Genomic DNA, 18274 nt, shown 5'->3' on the forward strand with positions numbered 1-18274 from the left:
TACTCTTCCAAAACTTCTCCACCTAAATGTTTTTTTTCAATTTCATTCCGAAATTTTCTCATAATTGTTGATATTAGAAAAGAAAACAAATTGATTGGAAAATTCAATTCTCAATTTAAATCCTTTTTATTCAATGAGTATGGTGAAAAATTTATAGATTTAATTTTGTTCTTAATGTAACAAAGTTTTCAACATTACTTTCCCATTTAGCTTGAGCTTATTGAAAATTTGGAAAATTAGTTTCGAATTCATAGAGTCTGAACTTGTTCGCTTTGTTTGTCTTGTTTAACTAGGCGAGACGCGCTTCACTAATAATAAACAAATCGTACACATTTTGACGATATCGTTGAGTTCTTCAAATTGGTGGATAGTAAATCCTCATTAGTCAAGTCTAATGCTTCGAGCATTGATAAAAATAAGAAATTTCAAGGTGTGATATGACAATTATAAAGGAAACAATATTCAATAACATGAAAATTCAGCCAAATTGCATTCAAAAGAATAGGAAAATCCAACCAAAGTCGATTTTCAACTAAACATGAAAAATACGTTCTCACCAAAAATTGTCACAACTCAGTGAAAAGAGCTAGAAATTGGACCATTCCCCAGGCAATTTAAAGCTTATAAGTGTTGAATGTTAAAAGCACTCAAGAAAAAAAATAAAACAGAAAAATAAAAAACTGACAATGGAAAAATGGAAAATTACCCATCTTCGAAAAAAAGTTGCAAATGGATTGATTGCGAAAAGCGAAACGATGGTCACACAAAATCCTGAATTTTCAATGACAGAAGTCCCTGAGATTTCAGTGAAACTGTTATTTGTTGGATATTTCAAGACTAATATCCCAAAAATTCAGTTATTTGTTATTATTTGTTATTTATTTATTAGAGACCCAACAGCCTAGGACAATTACAGGGTCAAATCATTTAACATTAAAATTACATAGAAACAAATATACACATATTTACAAACAATACCAGTTAAGGAAAATGGTGATAGATCAAAATAAATGGCATATAAACACTATTTTACGCTTCTTTTTTTCGTTTCTCTGAGGGATTTGACGAAGCTATGCGCTTTAATTGCAATTGAGGATAGAGGGGTCGTTAGAATATCAATGGAGTCATCACAGAAATCAATAAACTTATTCACAGCATCGCACGCATATACCGCAGAGGCGAAACGACACTGTCTCTCGATTCTGGTAGATAAAAAAAATCATTTAATCTTGAGTTAAATGGTGGTACTCTGAGTGGCAACAGACTAAGAAATTGAGGACAGTCAATGTTACCTCTGACAGTTAAAAATTTTTAACAGTGTATTAAGGTGCTTCTTCCGTGAGTTCTACTTGGTGAACATTTCGCAATGAACTGGAGACCTAAAATTTGGATCATATGTTGTTGAGCATATGTGAAAACGATTCCCAAAATTTCGAGTATTTTTTTCACGCGAATTTTTGAGATATACATCAACAACAACTTAGAATAGAAGAATAGAAATCATACGATCTTTTGTAATTTCCGCCTTAGTTTCGGTCAGTCACACAGCCCCAGCCCTGTGTTTCTCACTAGGCTAATAAGGCTGGTGACAGCCGCTTGTTGTAAGTCCTCTGGTTTCAGGAAAGCCTGGCCCCAGATTTTATAGCGACGGAGTGCTAATAGGGGGCATTCACATAAAATGTGGATGACGCCCTCCTTATCGCCTCCGCACAGTCTGCAGTCTTCTTGTTCTGCAAGTTTCATCTTGAACAGATGAGCTCTGAGAGCTGTATGACCCGTAAGGAGCCCTACTGCTACCCTCAGATCCCCTCTGTGCAACTCCAGAAGCTTTCTGGTCCTAACTCTTAGTTGCCCTCTCATAAGCAGTTTCGCTTGTCTGCAGGTCGCAACTTTCTCCCAACGCCTGACATGATCCCGCTGGAAATGATCTTTAATAAGAGTTTTTCCCACTGCGAAGGGCATGCCAAGCAGGCCGTGTGAGGGCACACTTTCTGTACCCTCCTTGGCCAGCTTATCTGCCTCTTCATTACCCAGAATCCCATGGTGACCTGGCACCCAGGTTACGGTGACCCGGTTGTTTTTACCCAGTGTGTCCAATGCCTGCATGCATTCCCACACCACCTGTGACTCTGTAGTGGGTTTTTCCAGGGCGTGTATCGCCGCCTGGCTGTCACTGCAGATGAATATTTTCATCTTTTTTGTGTCTCTCGCGTTCAGATACTCTGCACACTTAAGTATGCCCAGCATCTCTGCTTGAAAGACGGTTGAATGATGGCCCAGCGGAAAACTCTCTCCGAAGCCATCTTTCAGACGGTAGATGCCTGCCCCAAAACTTTCATTGAAGCCAGAGCCGTCCGTAAACCAGTAGTCCTCTCTTGGTCCTGGTTTACGTTTCGAGTCTAGCCACTCCTGTCTGGGTGGTATACTCGTTCTGAAAGTTTTCCTGATCTGATACTTCCTAGGAATCCTATCCGTCTTACCTATGAAGGGTCGATCATTGATTAGGCTAAGCCTTGTATGGCCTTGGCCCGTCATCTTCCATTCTAGTTGGCACCTTAGTCTATATGCAGTTGTGGTAGCACAACTCACAACCCTAAGGTCGAGGGGTGGGATACTGAGTGCTATTTCTAGCGCCTCAGTAGGTGTCGATTTCATGGCTCCTGTTGCAGCCCTCAGGAAGGTTCCCTGTAGGCTTTTCAACAGGTTCCTTGTTTCCGTCTTACTCACCCTCGGCCACCAAACGACCGCAGCGTATAACAGTCTCGGAAGTAGAACTATTTGGTAGAGCCAGAGCATCATTTTAGGATTGAGTCCCCATGTCCTGCCCACAGCTCTCCTGCATGCCCACATAGAGGCAAACACTTTATTTCTCTGAGTACAGATATGTTCTTTCCAGCTGAGTTTATTATCCAGGAGGACACCCAGATATTTCACTCTGCTGGTGTAGTTAATCTCCGAGCCATTTAGCTTCAGAGGTTGGATCTTTTCCAGTTTATAATTTCTGGTGAAAACCAGGATTGTTGTTTTGGCTGGATTTACCGATAGGCCAGTTACCCTGCACCAGTCCTCAATGATATTGAAGGCTGTTGCCATCAGGTCCCTTAGCACCCTCAGAAATCCGCCTTTCACAACAACTGCCACATCATCGGCGAAACCGATGACGTGGAAGCCGGCCTCACTTAGTTGATTTAGAAGTCCATCTACAACCAGGTTCCATAGCAGGGGCGAGAGAACTCCCCCCTGCGGACAGCCCCTAGTCGGACGTCCCTCCACACATGCCCTCCCATGTCCTGCCGACAGTCTTCTGCTTTTCAGCATGTTTTGTGTCCAAGCAATGATAGTCTTGGACACCTGTCGTTCTTCCATGGCTTTTTCTATAGCCGGATTCGAAGTGCTATCAAAAGCCCCCTCAATATCCAGAAAGGCGCCTATGGCAAAACCCTTGACCGCCAGTTGTCCCTCAATCAGTCCCACCAGGTGATGTAAGGCGGTATCTGTTGATCGTCCCTCTCTGTATGCATATTGACAGGGGGAGAGGGGTCTGTCAGCCAAGGGCCCGGCCTTGATGTGTCTATCCACCAGCCTCTCCAGGGTCTTCAGGATGAAGGATGTGAGGCTTATAGGACGGAAGTCTTTTGGTTTTATATAACCGGTTTTTCCCGGCTTGGGAATGAATACTATCCTAGTCTCATTCCACACACTAGGGACATGTTTCAGGGCTATACTAGCTCTGAGTATCTTGGTTAGGGGTCCCGTGATAGTCTCTATCCCTTCCTGTAATAGGGCTGGGTAGATCCCGTCTGGTCCCGGTGCCTTGAAGGGTTCAAAGGTTTTGATGGCCCACTTGACCCCCCAGGGCTGCACTACTTTATTTGCCAATGCCCAATCATGGGTTTCGTAGACATCCCTCTGATTTTGCATTGTTTCTTTATCTCTCTCCTGGGCCTGTATGAAGCCTGGAAAGTGGGTGTTCATTAGGAGTTTCAGAGTCTCTCCCATGGTTTCCGTGTGGCTGCCATCTGGTGCCTGTAGGCTCCCTAGATATGGAGTCTTGTTTGTTCCAAGGATTTTTGCCAGCCTAGAGGTCTCCGATTGACTCTCCACATTGCTTGTGAAAGCCCTCCAGCAGTCCTCTTTGGCTGCCTTTATTGCCTTGTTGTAATCTGCGAGCAAGCCTCTGTAAGTTTTCCATGCGTCTTCCTTACGGGGGCCCGCTCTCATGTTCTTAGCTTTGTTAAAAGCTTTTCTAGCTTTGCCCCTCAGCCCACCGAGCCTCTCTGACCACCAAGGAGTCTCAGTGGGCTGCCCTTTCGGGATAAGCTTGCAGTTTGTCTCGAAGGAGTCCATGATGGCCTGGTTTAGGGCAATCGAAGCCTCCTCCAGCTGCTTTTTGTTGTTAAATCTGAGGATGATATCCCTGAGATTGTCAGATAGACTCTCTCGGTAATTTCCCCAGTTTGTTCGTCTTGGGTTTCTCACCCATTCCGTTTCTTTCACTGTGTGGATGGACATTCTTATGGTTTGATGATCGGACGCTGAGAGGTCCTTTGAGACCCTCCAGTCCCCAATCATGTCTGCCACTCTATCCGTCCCCAGAGTGATATCTATGACCTCCTGTCGTCTCCGATCTATGAAGGTAGGTTCTGACCCCCTATTAAGGATGTTTAGACCGGCCCCCATTATGAATTCCTGGAGGCTTTCCCCCCTGCCGTTAATGCCGGTGCTCCCCCATGCTACATGGTGCGAGTTGGCATCACAACCTAGCAGGAGTTCAAGTCCCCTTTCCTTCACATGGTTGCATAGGTCCTTTACTTTTTTCGAAGGAGGTGGTTCAGCCGAGTCATAGGGCATGTAAACTGACCCTACAACCAGGCTCATTTCCTCGCCTTGTCCCAGGCCCAGATCCACTTGTGCCACAGCCAGGTCTCCCTCACTAGCCTGTGAACAGAAGAAAGAGTCTAGTCCTTTAATAACAATGCAAGATCTAATTTTCTCCTGAGTGTTTGCGTGATAGATTCTGCCACAACCACTGAGGCCCTTAATAGCATTGTCCACTATCCATGGTTCCTGGATCATTGCTATGACAGTCTGCATCCCAGCTAACAGCCTGACTAGAGTAGCCGAGGCTGCTTTGCTGTGGTGCAAATTTATCTGTACAATGTGCACCCGGGTTGCAGCCATAATGATGACTACTTTCCTGGTACCTCTATGTACCCTTCTTCTGACTTTCACCACGGTCTTTCGCAAGCAGCTTGACAGTAGCTTTTTGAATCCCGCAGTGCAGTCTGAAGTTGCAGGCTTTCAGAACAGAGAGTGATCGGTCGTCTATCAGCGCAACGAAGTGGGCACTTTTCGCGTCCCTACTCTCACTGCCCCGAGCGACAACCCACTCTCTGGCCTGCAGTCCTGCATTTTGTTTCTCAAGGAAGCACAGTGCTTCTTGAGCGGTTAGATCTGGGTCTTCCACGTGTAGTACAACCCTGTGCTTCTTGGGAAGCTCCGAGGCTGCGACCACACGTACAGTAAGTCCAGCTATTTTGTTTTCGGGGAAAAGGCTTTTCAGCCAATTTCCCGTTTCCTCATCAGTGCAGCACACCATTGCCACACCTTCTCTTTCCCAGACACCGTTGAAGGTGGGTGCTTTCACCCCGTCAGGTAACGCCAGAATGGCCCTCTTCAGGAGTTTCTTCACCTCCGTTACCTCTTCAGTGCCCAGTTTCTGATCCGGATATGACTCCGGCATAACTGCAAACTTGAATGAGCTCGTAGTGTTCTGAGCATATGTGCCCTGATCCTGCGTTCTCATTCTCTTTTCTTTCGGTCTGACTGAGGGGCTTGGCGTAGTACGCTCTGATGGAAGGCGTTTTATTGCCTTCCTCGTAGCCCCCTCCCCCCTTCCCTCATCGACCTTCGCTGCTGCATCCGTCAAGGTTGCAATCGCCCCCGAGGTTTGATGCAGCTTCGCTCTCTTGCGACGTCTTCTCTCGGCTCCACTCAGTCTGACCCGATTCACATCGGTACCAGACTGGTCAGCCTTGTCAGACTTCGTGTGTTCGCCATCGCTGGCCCCACCCGAAGTTGCTTTTTCAATATTAAGATTTTTTAAATTGGTTTCCATTTTAGTCCCACGAGTACCGCGGTTAAGCGTTTTCACCTGGTGCATTGCCGCGATTGCCCAGGGCTTGGCTTGTCTCGGGTGGGTTACACCCAAGACTACTCTCAGAGGTCGCCCAGGTTTCTGAGAGGCACCGTTAGCGACACAGCTCCCCCTGTGCCACGCATCCTTAGGCACGGTATGGCCGAGGCCATGGCTTACGCCGCTCACACACATGGATTGGGTGGACTCCTCTTAGCGACCGCGGGCAGCGGTAGTCCTTAAGACCTCCACCGCCCGCGACCGAGCCCCCTCACTACGACAAAGTGGGAACCCAGTAGAGGGGGAATAACAACTTAAAAAAGACAAAAAGTGAATGTTTGACGATGAATATCTCAAAACTTCGCGTGGAAAAAGTACTTGAAATTTTGGGAGTCGTTTTTACATGTCCTCAACAACATATGTGGACGTCCGCATGAAAAGGGACCACTTTGTCGATTCTATTTTCCGAGATATTCACGTTTTTCTCTTGCCAACTCCCATTTAAACCCATGTTAAATTATTTTTTCGATCGTCTATAGCGTCGTCACTCTTTACGCTATCAAGTTCATTTTTGGCTCTAAATTTGCAGAATCGGATCAAGATTATCGGCATATACATAACTCCAATAGTGCCAAAGTGGTCCCTTTTCATGCGGACGTCCACATATGATCCAAATTTTAGGTCTTCAGTTCAGTGCAAAATTTTCAATAAGTATAATTCATTGAGGAAGTACCGTAAGAGGGTAAAAAACTCAATTTTTCATATTTTCAAAAATAAAAAAAATATCTGCACCCCAAATACTCTGAACGACCAAAAGTTTGTTATCGAAAATTGTCTCACGACACTCCCTTCATCCTCTAAAAAATCGGCAAAACACTGCGGATGTCTCAGGAATCGAGAAAAAAATATCCCGGATTCCGAAATATAATATACCGGATTCTGGAATATTATTTCGAATTCCAGAATATAATATACTGGATTCCAGAATATTATTCCGGATTCCGGAATATAATAAAAATTCCGGAATATAATTAAAGCCGGTGTGTTTACCGCTCTCGGCTTCGCCTCAGGCAGTAATCCACACGCTAGTTGGAATGTCCTGTTTTTCTCCCTTGGTGCACAATCTACTGTTTCCTCACTACACTCTATGACTTACGTGGAGTTAGACTGTATTACTGTAAGTCAAGAGAAAAAAGTAAGAAAAATTCCAGGAAATGATTTTTGTAAAGAATGAAAATGTCTACAAAAAAGGTTTGATTAGTTCTAAAGTGGAGTTCTAAATTGGAATTGATTCATTCTTATTTTTTACATGAAAATAAAAAAAGTTTGAATCACTTTTCCACAATTTGATGAGTGCCTTAAAGTGACGTTACATCAATGCAACGTACGTAGATTGAAATTATCGAATTTTCATCAGCGGGTGAATGTAAAGCCACGTAGAATTCCGTAGTAAGAGGAAAATTGGATTAATCTTGTTACCACCAGCATTTCGCAACCTACTGTCCTTTCAGACCAAATTGCCCTTCAATTTGTGCCGTCCCAGGTATATATTGGTCTGAACCAAGCAAATTTCAGTCCACGAATGGACGTAAAAAAATGTATACGAAAATGTAACGAAATTGGTCTTTTTATCCTGATGCACCTCGAGGTTATATGCAAATTTTTTTAATTTAGGGGGAATTGAGTTAAAAATTTACTTGTGGAAAGTCAGGAAATTGAGAAAATGGAATATTCAGAGGGTAAGTGGATTTTTGAGAGAATATTTTAATATTGAATTGTGTCGCGGATTAGGATAGAAAGACAGAGAGAATAAACATGAAAATACAATGTGAAAAAGGCAATAACGAGAGGATCCAGTGATATTGTTAACCCCTACGTAGTCGCACAATGAGAAAATCCCCGCCGTTTTTCGATTATTTCTTTTGACACGCAAATTTCGTAGTGATGCAGCAAGAACGCAAGAGAAACAAGACAAGACAAGAGAGAAGTTCACAAGAGCAAGAGGAAACAAGAAATACGGAACACGAGAAAAAATAATTAATCAAATAATTCAATAATATAAGGTCATCTTGTTAAGTAACACTTTATTTATCCCTGGATATTGTAAGAAATTATGTATGCCTCGATTATATTGATCTTTCTTCTCGAATAGCGCATCTTTCATAATTGAAGCTAGTGGAGATGAGAACCATGAATTCATGCATACCAAGTAGTCAACATTTTTGTTAACCAATTGACTCCGGTGTTTCCTGATGATGAAATCAGCTTTTGAAGACAACCTTTCTGAAGGAACACTGGATACACAAATTGTCAAGTAATCTCGAGCCAAATGAGGAAAACTCAACTTATTAATCTCACGGAATTGACAAATAAAATTGTCGAGTTGCGCAAGAGAACGCAAGGCAAGACAAGAGAGGAATTTTCTCTTGCGAATTGGAACAAGACAAGACAAGAGAAAAACTCTAAAATCTCTGGATGCAATTTTTTTTTCTCAGTGCGAAGTGATATATAATCGGATAGTTGTTTCCTGGATAAAATTCTCGTATGAAATTTTCAATTTTTCTCAGAAAATTCCGCCAGATGGAGGAACAAATGGCAGAAAAATTATTATCACCATTCACGTCGATTTACAGCTATTGAGTTTCTTAGAATTATCTAGAGTTATAATAGTACATTAGAGTAGAAGGGCACAAATTTCGTTTTCAACGAATGTGTGTACAGACCTCGCCTTCGGCTCGGCCTGTAAACTACACATTCGTTGAAAACGAAATTTATTACCGAGTGCTCTATAATATTTTATGTCAAGTCGTGCAGAAGTCGAGTTTTGAGCAGGCTGCGCAAAGCGCAGCGTGCGATAAACTCGACTTATTGCACGGCGCGACATAACTAATAAAATACAGTCTGAATAATAAAATATAGTCATGAAGTTATTAATAAAATGAAGTTCGAGCTCCACTTCACGTTGGTGTTTGTATAATAAGATTTAGGTTAAAGCGGTTCACAGATCGCACTGACCGTATTTTTTAATAGTGTAAAATGAAGTTTATAAAGAATTTCAAGCGGTACACTACGTAAGATATTTCTTGAGGCGAAATAAGTACATATGTTAGTTCAAACAGGAATAGCAAATTAGTGAAATTACATCGAGTGGTAATTCTATAAATATTATCAAATGAATGCATTACTCCACGCATCCTAGCTAGCGCGCGCAAAGCACGCGTCTTTCCTAGTAAATGATAAAATATAATCTTTTCTAAGGCGATTCTTCTCAATAACTGAAAATTTTCATCTTTTCCCGTTCAACTTTTCTCATTCCATTCTGCTTGATAATTAGATAAATTCCTTCATTACCGGCTGCCGTATCGCATTAGCTCAATCCCAGCAAATGATTCCGAAAATATTCGTCAAGGGGCAGCACTTATCTACTAAACTCTTTTCTCTCTGAAAAAAACGAATTCCTGCAGAAAAGATTTTAATTTTAAAATTTTTTCAGTAAATTAAACGTTTTCCAGAATAATTGGATACCTCTCTCTTTAATGTCCACCGAATAAAATTTCCGGAGCTGCACCCAATGTCACTAAAGAGAAACCCCATCCGAAAATCAAAGTTAAAAAATTGGAAACCGAGTGTCGAATCTCGTAAAATTCGAACGAGCTGGGGTATTTGGCAATCGGTATTTCGCCATTATCACTAATTAGAGGTGCACATGGTGCATGCAGACAAAACCCTCGGATACCATCAGGGCAAAAGGGACAACGGTACAACACATGGAGGCTGGGTGAGAGACCGTTGAGAGGATGGGTTTATATGCGTTGCCTGCTGCTGGTGACATTGATTGATGTTACCGTTCGTTTTAGCGCGAAAATGCCCCACCAATTATCTGCCATGTATGTCTCCCCCCCCCTCGCCAGTGGGTTATCGCATCGTACAAGCGGGACTTATGTTTTTTGATAACAAAAATTATACAGTGGAGTTAGTCGGATGACAGCGACAGTCGTTTTTTAAGAATCAGAATTTTTTTTGGGATTCACTGCCGGGGAGGGAGAGGAGTTAGGAATACACTGAGAGAAAAATATGATTCTTCTGACTATATTCTATTATTTTAGGTCAAATTTCTTCGTACGTAATACCACGAGAGCTTCAAAATTATCGGGTATTTCCCGATAGGTTCGTTGCAAACAAACGAAGGAGTCAAGATTTTCAGGCTAAAAAATCACGAGTGCGAAGCACGAGTACGAAGCACGAGTGATTTTTCCTGAAAAACTTGAAGACTTCGTTTGTGTGCAGGGAATCTTGAAGAAAATACCTGATTAATTTTGATGCTCGAGGGGTATTTGTCGGATTATTTTTCTCAAACGGATTTTGGCTAATCAGAGTGCAGTGGCCAACGTCAGAAGGTGAATTAGGGAAGATTTGAACAAATTGTGTTAATAGGATAACCCGATTTTCGTAGATTGTCAAATACAAGATTGGATCTGAAATGGGCCGAAAAAATGAAGAGCTACTGCGAAATATGCAAAAGCTAAGAGGAAACGCTGCGCTCTGATTGGTCGAAATCCGAATGGGAAAAATAATCAGTAGTAATACCCCAAGAGCTTCAAAATTATCGGGTATTTCCTGATCGCTTCGTTGCAAACAAATGAGAGTGCCAAGGTTTGCAGGTTAAAAAATCTCAAGCGCTTGCGCGAGGTGTTTTTTGCCAAACTTGGCACGAAGGTTTGTTTGCAGGGGAGCTTGAGGGAAATACCCGATTCATTTTGAATTTCGAGGGGTAGTTGTCGGATTATTTTTCCCAATTGGATTTTGGCCAAGCAGAGTGCAGTGGATAACATCAAGAGGTGAATTGGGAAAGATTTGAGCAAATTATGTTTATAGAATTACCTGATTTCCATAGACTGTCAAATATAAGATTCTATCTGAAATGAGCCGAAAAAATGAAGAGCTACTGCGAAATGTTCAGGTAAAGAAATGAAGAACTACTGCGAAATATTCAAAAGCTAGGAGAAAATATCCGAAATAAAACTGTCGGGTGTTCTCAACTACTGCGCTCTGATTGGTCGAAATCCGAATGGGAAAAATAATCAGGATAAAATTCCCATATTCCTCTCAAAATTGACAATAATTTTCATCACACTTCAGCAATTATTGATTGATGACATCAATGAACCCCTTGATGATCCTTTACGTTCAAGGAAACGACTGTCAAATAGCCTGAATCCAAGGACAATGGACAGTCCCATCGGAGCCACTAACGGAATGCACAATTCCGCGATTATGAATTATTGACGATTTGGTATGGAACAAGTTATTCCACTGGTAGAGCATTAACGTAGAACCTCCAGTCGGCAAATAGCATCCGCTAATTTATGCCACCAGTGTCCGACCTCCTCCCCATCCCCAGTGCACAATAATGAATACCTGTATTGCTGGATATTTCAGTGGTAATTTGGCTGGCTATTAGTTCGGGATAATTAAAATAACTGCGATTGACTACATATTCAGTCGTCGATTATTAATTCTATAACGATGGTTTTAATCATCGCTTTTTTTCTCTAAATTGGAGAGAGTCTCGTTTATTAACAGGCTCTATATTCGATTCCCTTCGGGGTGATTTCGATAATAAAATTTTCAAATTAGCAGAATTATTTTCATTTTTCAACCCAGGTAGGGGAGCTGATGCTTCTACCGCGAAGCGGGTAATACCGCCCACCCGTATTTCTCAGGATTGGCTGAGAATTTTTTTTATTTTTTATTACGCAAATATTTGATAACAACAAGTAATTTCAACAGAAATTTTCAATTGTTTACCGTGGAAACATCGTTAAAAAAATTTAAAGTCATTTCCTACCAAATTCTTCAAAAAATTTCGACCCCAGAATTTAAGATTTTTCAAATTTCCAGTTGGTCCATAATTGAATGAAGTGCGAAATATATGTTCGTCATTTCCACATCCATTGAGACCTTTTCGATAGCAGAAAAATATCTTCATCAGTTATATTTGGCTATTTTACCACCGTGTTTGTGGGCAATTCCGCAGCTAGAGGGCGGTCGAGTGACACCTTGATTTTTTGGGGTAGTCGGTGGCCACTGGAACATCGGGTAAATTCAGGATAATTTATTATTATTCACGTGATATCTTTCTCAAAATGGAGCCAAAGAATGGAAACGAAGGATGAAAATAGGAAAAATTATAACAGTTGGTCTGCATTGCTCGAAAAAGTTATCAAAATAAGGAGGGCGGTATTGGACGCATGGCGGGCGGTATTACCCTCAAAGTTCGATTCCATCCCTCACTGGCCGATGGCAATTGAATTACATAATTAAATGTTTAATGTTAATAAAAAATCTGTCCTCTCCACATCTTCGAGTAAACACCTCGAAGAATCTATTCTGACCGTTTATGACTCCTTGTAGAGTGCGAGGCTGGAAAAAAAGACTCATTTCCCTCAGGTGGGCGATACATGCACCAGCTCTCCTAGGAAGATTGAATCAATGTTTAAAACGTCGAAAAATGACTGTTTTGATACAAATTTGATGATTCCTCTCAGAGAAACGATGAGATTGATTTCTTGTCATCATAATTGACGCGACTTTGTATGATTAAGACTGGAGTGAAATTCCAGCAAAATGGACTCAGCGTTTTCGGAGTAATTTGAACATGAATCTTTGAAATTTGAAACTTTTCAAAGATTTTTAAATATAGGTCAATTTTTTTCATTATTGTTTTTTCATGCTATTTTTCTGTTTTTTTCAATAAGAAAATCAAACAAAAAAACTTAGAAAATTTGAGCCGAGGACATTTACTGGAAAATATCTCAGTAGAATGAGTTCTATAAAAAAATCCAATTCTAATGAATGAAGGAGCGCCAATTAATCGGGGAGCAATTGGTTCAACCCGTAATGGGTTACACCCACTCCAACCCACCCGCAATGGGAGCGAGCGACCAACAACCCAGTAGAATTTTTTCTCTCAGTGTGGTGCTGAAAACCAGAAACTGTTTATCTCTGTGCTCCTAAACTCTCACAAAGAGCCAATCTCATATTGATAAATACAACAATAACTCACTGTAATTCGCTACTAAAATCCCCATTGACTTTCACCTCCGTTCCGTCCGTAAACACGATCGGTGATAAGATTTACCGAGTATTCAATAGGCATTCATAAATTCCGCAGGGATTATTAACAGTGAAACCTTTCAGCACTTCAGCTACTCTATAACCCCCACATGCTCGTTCTCTCCTAAGCTATATAAATGGCTCCATAACCTCTTGATCCACGGAGACTTGCGTTACTCATTCTCTCCCCGTTAGTGATAAAAAATGAGAATTACCTCCAAGTAATAAAACAACGAAGAAAAAATTGTCTTCGGTCACTGCAGAATTTTTCATGTGTATCCACCGACAAATAAAAACAAAATCTCATCCCTCATTTTTTTATGGACAACATCGAGTTTTCTTGCACTAAATTTTTTACTCCCCTATGTGCAAAATAAAGAGAGATAAATTCTTCATGGTGTCTTTCAGTTCCTCTTTTACGTCCTCTTTATTCGCTCAATAAAATGAAAACCCGAGAACTTTGTAAATAAATTTTACACGAGGACATTTGAATTCGAATAGAGCGTTTATCAATTTTTATTACCGCGAAGTGTCCACAGAATTCTCAATTCCATTGTTGGTGAGGTAATGGTTCTTTCATAGGTATTTTAATTAACGGATTTCATTGAGTACGAGAGAGATAAAGTAGAATTGGTGATGAGAGCCAGTGAATGCAGGGGCTTTTATTCGCCAGTTCACTGTTTTCGCTTTAAAACGCATGTGTAAACGCTCATTTATTCCATTGTACTTGAATTTACACGAGATATTTTTCTCATCTTTATGGCGAACTCATAACACGGTTCAACAAAATTTGGACGTCATCTACCTCGAAAACGAGATTGACCCCATTTTATAGATATTTTAATGCTGATTTTAAATTTGGTTTGGACAATCTTTGTAGCACGTCTAGTCGTCATGAAAAAAATGTTAAAGTGTTAAAAAGTGGCTGAAGAAGGCAATTTTAGAAATTAAAAAAAAATTATTGGGTCGTAGTTTTTCCCGGAAAAAATACAGTGAATTCATAAAAATGCAATTTGTTTAGTGCATTTGGGTTCATCCCAATTGGTTGAGTTGAAGTGAGTGAAAACATTCTCGAAAAACCCTAGTTTGCTGTATCCTCGATACAGCCAAATGATGAAACGTGTAGACGTCTAAGTGGTGACTCTTTCAACATAGCCTGTAAAGGATGTCGTTAATTAGGGTTTTGTTATAGGTGTTTTGTTATAGGTATTACACAAGAAAAGAAACACTGATTAACTTTTTAACATGAATTTATTGAGTTTGGGCCGATGATAAGAAAAGTAGGATACCTACGGAAAGAGATCAACATTTATATAATGGGTAAACGTTAAATCTAAACATGTATTGCCTAATGTAGTAGGTTGAGTTTGATAATACTGTAGATCGAATTCTATTTTCATAAAATTCATCAAAGTTTCATTTTGCATGATATTACAATTAAAGTCCCCACACAAAATTATTGGTTTTGTTCTGTCAGATTCCATTGTTGGGATGAATTTTTTAAGCGATTCAGAGTATCGAAGCAATGATTGTAATCAAAAAAATTGTATCTCGTTCGTGGGTACTCCTAGATGGATATATATTGCTGCTAGTACACATTGTATTTTATTTTTGAATAGCACTTTGATTGAAGTAAAGTCTCCAATTGAACTTTCTTTAATATTGATGAGGTGACTGATATCAGATATTGTCATACATGTTGTCAAACTCTTTACGTTTTTATAGATTGCCACTCTACCAGCTAATCGTTTTTCGGTATTTGTTAATATATTCTTTCGTGTTTCAAAAGTAATAGTCCAAATTTCAACTTTATTTCAGCAACTGAACCTCTCCACGGTGACTTCTCATAAGAGCAAACTTCATGTTAAATAAAGTCGAGGTTAGCCCACGGATGGTGATAGATTTGAAATTGGCGTTCATCAAAGTGTGTGCAACCAACTTCCTATCATTTGACTTTACAAGAAAAACCATGAAATTGGGACTTTTTCAGGATTTTTTTCACTCGTTTTGACTCAATCAATTGGGATGATATCTAATCCTCTACACAAATGACATGCTTATTAATTCATAATGAGATAATTTCTCTTAAACTGAACAGGTTCAGAAATATTTGACGAACAATCGATATAAAATTTTCAGACTTTTCAGAAAAGTATAAAATATTTCTTACATTTTCGAAATTATCGCGGTAGGAAAAATCATTAGGAACCTGTTTTGTAGAACATCTTTCAGATCTAAAAAGAGGGTTTTATTTGTATATTTGTGTATCCATGACAAGTCCAATAGCCGTACTCGATAATCGGATTCATATTCACAATTTAAAGTTTAATAACGTTTTCTAGTACACTGTTAGAAAATTACACCTGAAATTTCATGTAAAAGTCTTGAAATTCTTAACAATCACTCATACATACGAACTTTTCATATGCATTTTGTTATTGAAAAATCAATTGAGTTCTGGCGTATTCAATGGAATTGTAATTGTCAGGTCCACATAATAATGAAAATTATTAAATAATTTGAAAATTCAGTTGAATGTGATGTTCAGCTTTCCGCAATGAGTTTGGAAAATTCTAGATGGCATTGAAATATCAGTGATAATCTAAAATGGAGCCAACCCAATTATCTTGAATTTCCAACCTGAATGAGAGATTTCATAAACGATTTGATCTTACATTGAATTCAAATTCACAATATTGAGAATTCAAGTGCAAGTTTTGTTTAATTTTCAAAAAAAATTTAACAGTGTATTTGTAAACTAGTCTGTATAAAAGGGTTCGACACGTCCAAAAATCATCAGTAATACATCGGTGTGACTATTGCATCAGATACGGACGCATCCGTGTGCCCCCCGCCCACCCCACACACTCCGATCCTATCTTCCCCAACAACTACTGCCGTCACGGGTACGCACACCGATACGTCCGTATCTAATACATTTTATTTTGGTAATAATCTCGATAACAAGCAGTCCTAGGTAAAACAATCTTCAGACCTTTATTGTAAAGAATCCCTCAAGCTACAAAAAATATTTTCAGACATTTATCGATAAACCTTCTACTTTCCCAGATATTCGCGAAATAATAAAAAAAAGTTTTTTCAATTTATCTCGTTTCGTAATTTTGCAACGGAAAATTATTTACTTCATAATAATAATTTCCATAAGAACAATGATAAAAATATGGTTTTCAAATTCGTGGTGTCAATAACAAAAATAACAAAAATTAGGTCTTCATCGAAATAGGAACGTAACGGTTGATGATAAAACAGATTCTTTACCTACCGATAATTTCTCATAAGTCATCGCAAATTTTTTTTTATTAACAACAAAAAATTAAGAATAATTTTATTGAAATAGAATAACCAGTTCAAACCGATGAATTCGGATATTTAAGAATGGGGTCACGGTTTGCATTCATATAGACAATAAGAATCGCATGTTCACAGCTGGGAGTGTGGCGGCTCCTGTAATCCGGCTACTCGGAGGCTAGTTGTTGTGGAGGATCTGAGGTCGGGGGTCACTGTGGGTGCGGGATCCACGTTGACTGGGCGTCCGCACTAAGCTCACCATCAATATGGGCACCCTGGAGGAGTCCGGGGTGGCCAGGTTAGCTAAGGAGAGGCGAACCGGGCCAGAGGGGAAACCCAGCAGCCAAAAGTCTCCGTGGTGGGCAGTAGTGGGATCGCGCCCGGGAGTGGGACCGCATTCGCAGCCTGGTCAATATGATTCGACCAATAACTTTTTTTACTTTTTTTTTTAATTTTCCCGGAATATCCGTATTTTCCCCCTAATTTTGACGGGGTCAATTTTTTTATAGCGATATACTTTTGCAATGTTATTTCTTTATTGTAGCCTAATGCTTGGGCGATTGCTGCGCCGCCTGTTGGCACCTACTGGATATTGACGTTTCATTGAAATGAATATGTGAAGACACGAGAAACACGTCTCGAAGAACTAATTGTGTAATATAGGCCAATTTAATATATTCTTCGAAAATATATAAGATTTATATAAAATATATACGAAATATATATAAATTTATATTCTACATAACTTTTATATTGAAGTGCACGTGGATATTTAATTAAATAGATTTATTAATAACAAGAGTACGATAAAAATAAGACATCTAAGTATGTCAAAATGAGAGAAAAAGAATAATGTAAAATAAAAGGAGGGTTATTTTCAGAGGAAAGGAATGATGGGAAAATAAATGAATGCATACATGATGAAATGCATTCGAAGGGAAAATTAGAAAGTCATAACAATATGTAAATCAGGCCAATTCCATACATAAAATATATAATTTTCAGAATATAGATTTTTCCGTATGGCAACGGGGAGAAGGGGCATTGATAATCAATGTAATAATGAAGTAGATGAAAAGAAAATTGGGAATTTTTCTAGATGAATTAATTTGCAAATTGGAATTTCTAGAGTGATAATGTTCAGTTTCCGGATACTGGCTTCAATTTTCATTAACTGCAATTAATTAATCATCCCTGCCTCATTGAAAATTCCGGAAACTATTTAATGAATTCTATAACATATATCACGGTTAGGAGTTTCGGGATAATTTTAGGTAAATTAGTTGTTGACTTTTATTGATTTACATTCATTAGCAATTTTTATTTAATTGTAACAAAATTAGTTGATAGGCCACCGATGTAAATTATGTCCACTTTTTCAAAGTCAAGAGAATTTCATGCGAAATTGAAAAAAGACGACCCGTTTTACGCCAGCAGTTTCTGAGGTACAGACGAAATACTTCGAGTTTCATGATACTGATTTTCGCGATATCTTGAGAAGTAATGGGGTAAATTGATCATCTTTTTTGTTAATTTTGGGTGAAATTTTTCGAGTTTTTGAATGGCGTCCATTAGAATTTCCGATCGCATGAAGTTCTATGAGAGAAAGGGTCCTATCCTGGATCCGGGAAAAATTGGGAAATAGAAATTAATTGTACACGGTACCTTATAATAATATTCAATTAAATATCTCTGTAAATACTGGGCTGAAGG

The sequence above is a fragment of the Diachasma alloeum genome, unplaced genomic scaffold, assembly GCF_001412515.2.
Source record: "Diachasma alloeum isolate Michigan unplaced genomic scaffold, Dall2.0 Dall_scaffold_00323, whole genome shotgun sequence".
Lineage (NCBI taxonomy): Eukaryota > Metazoa > Arthropoda > Insecta > Hymenoptera > Braconidae > Diachasma > Diachasma alloeum.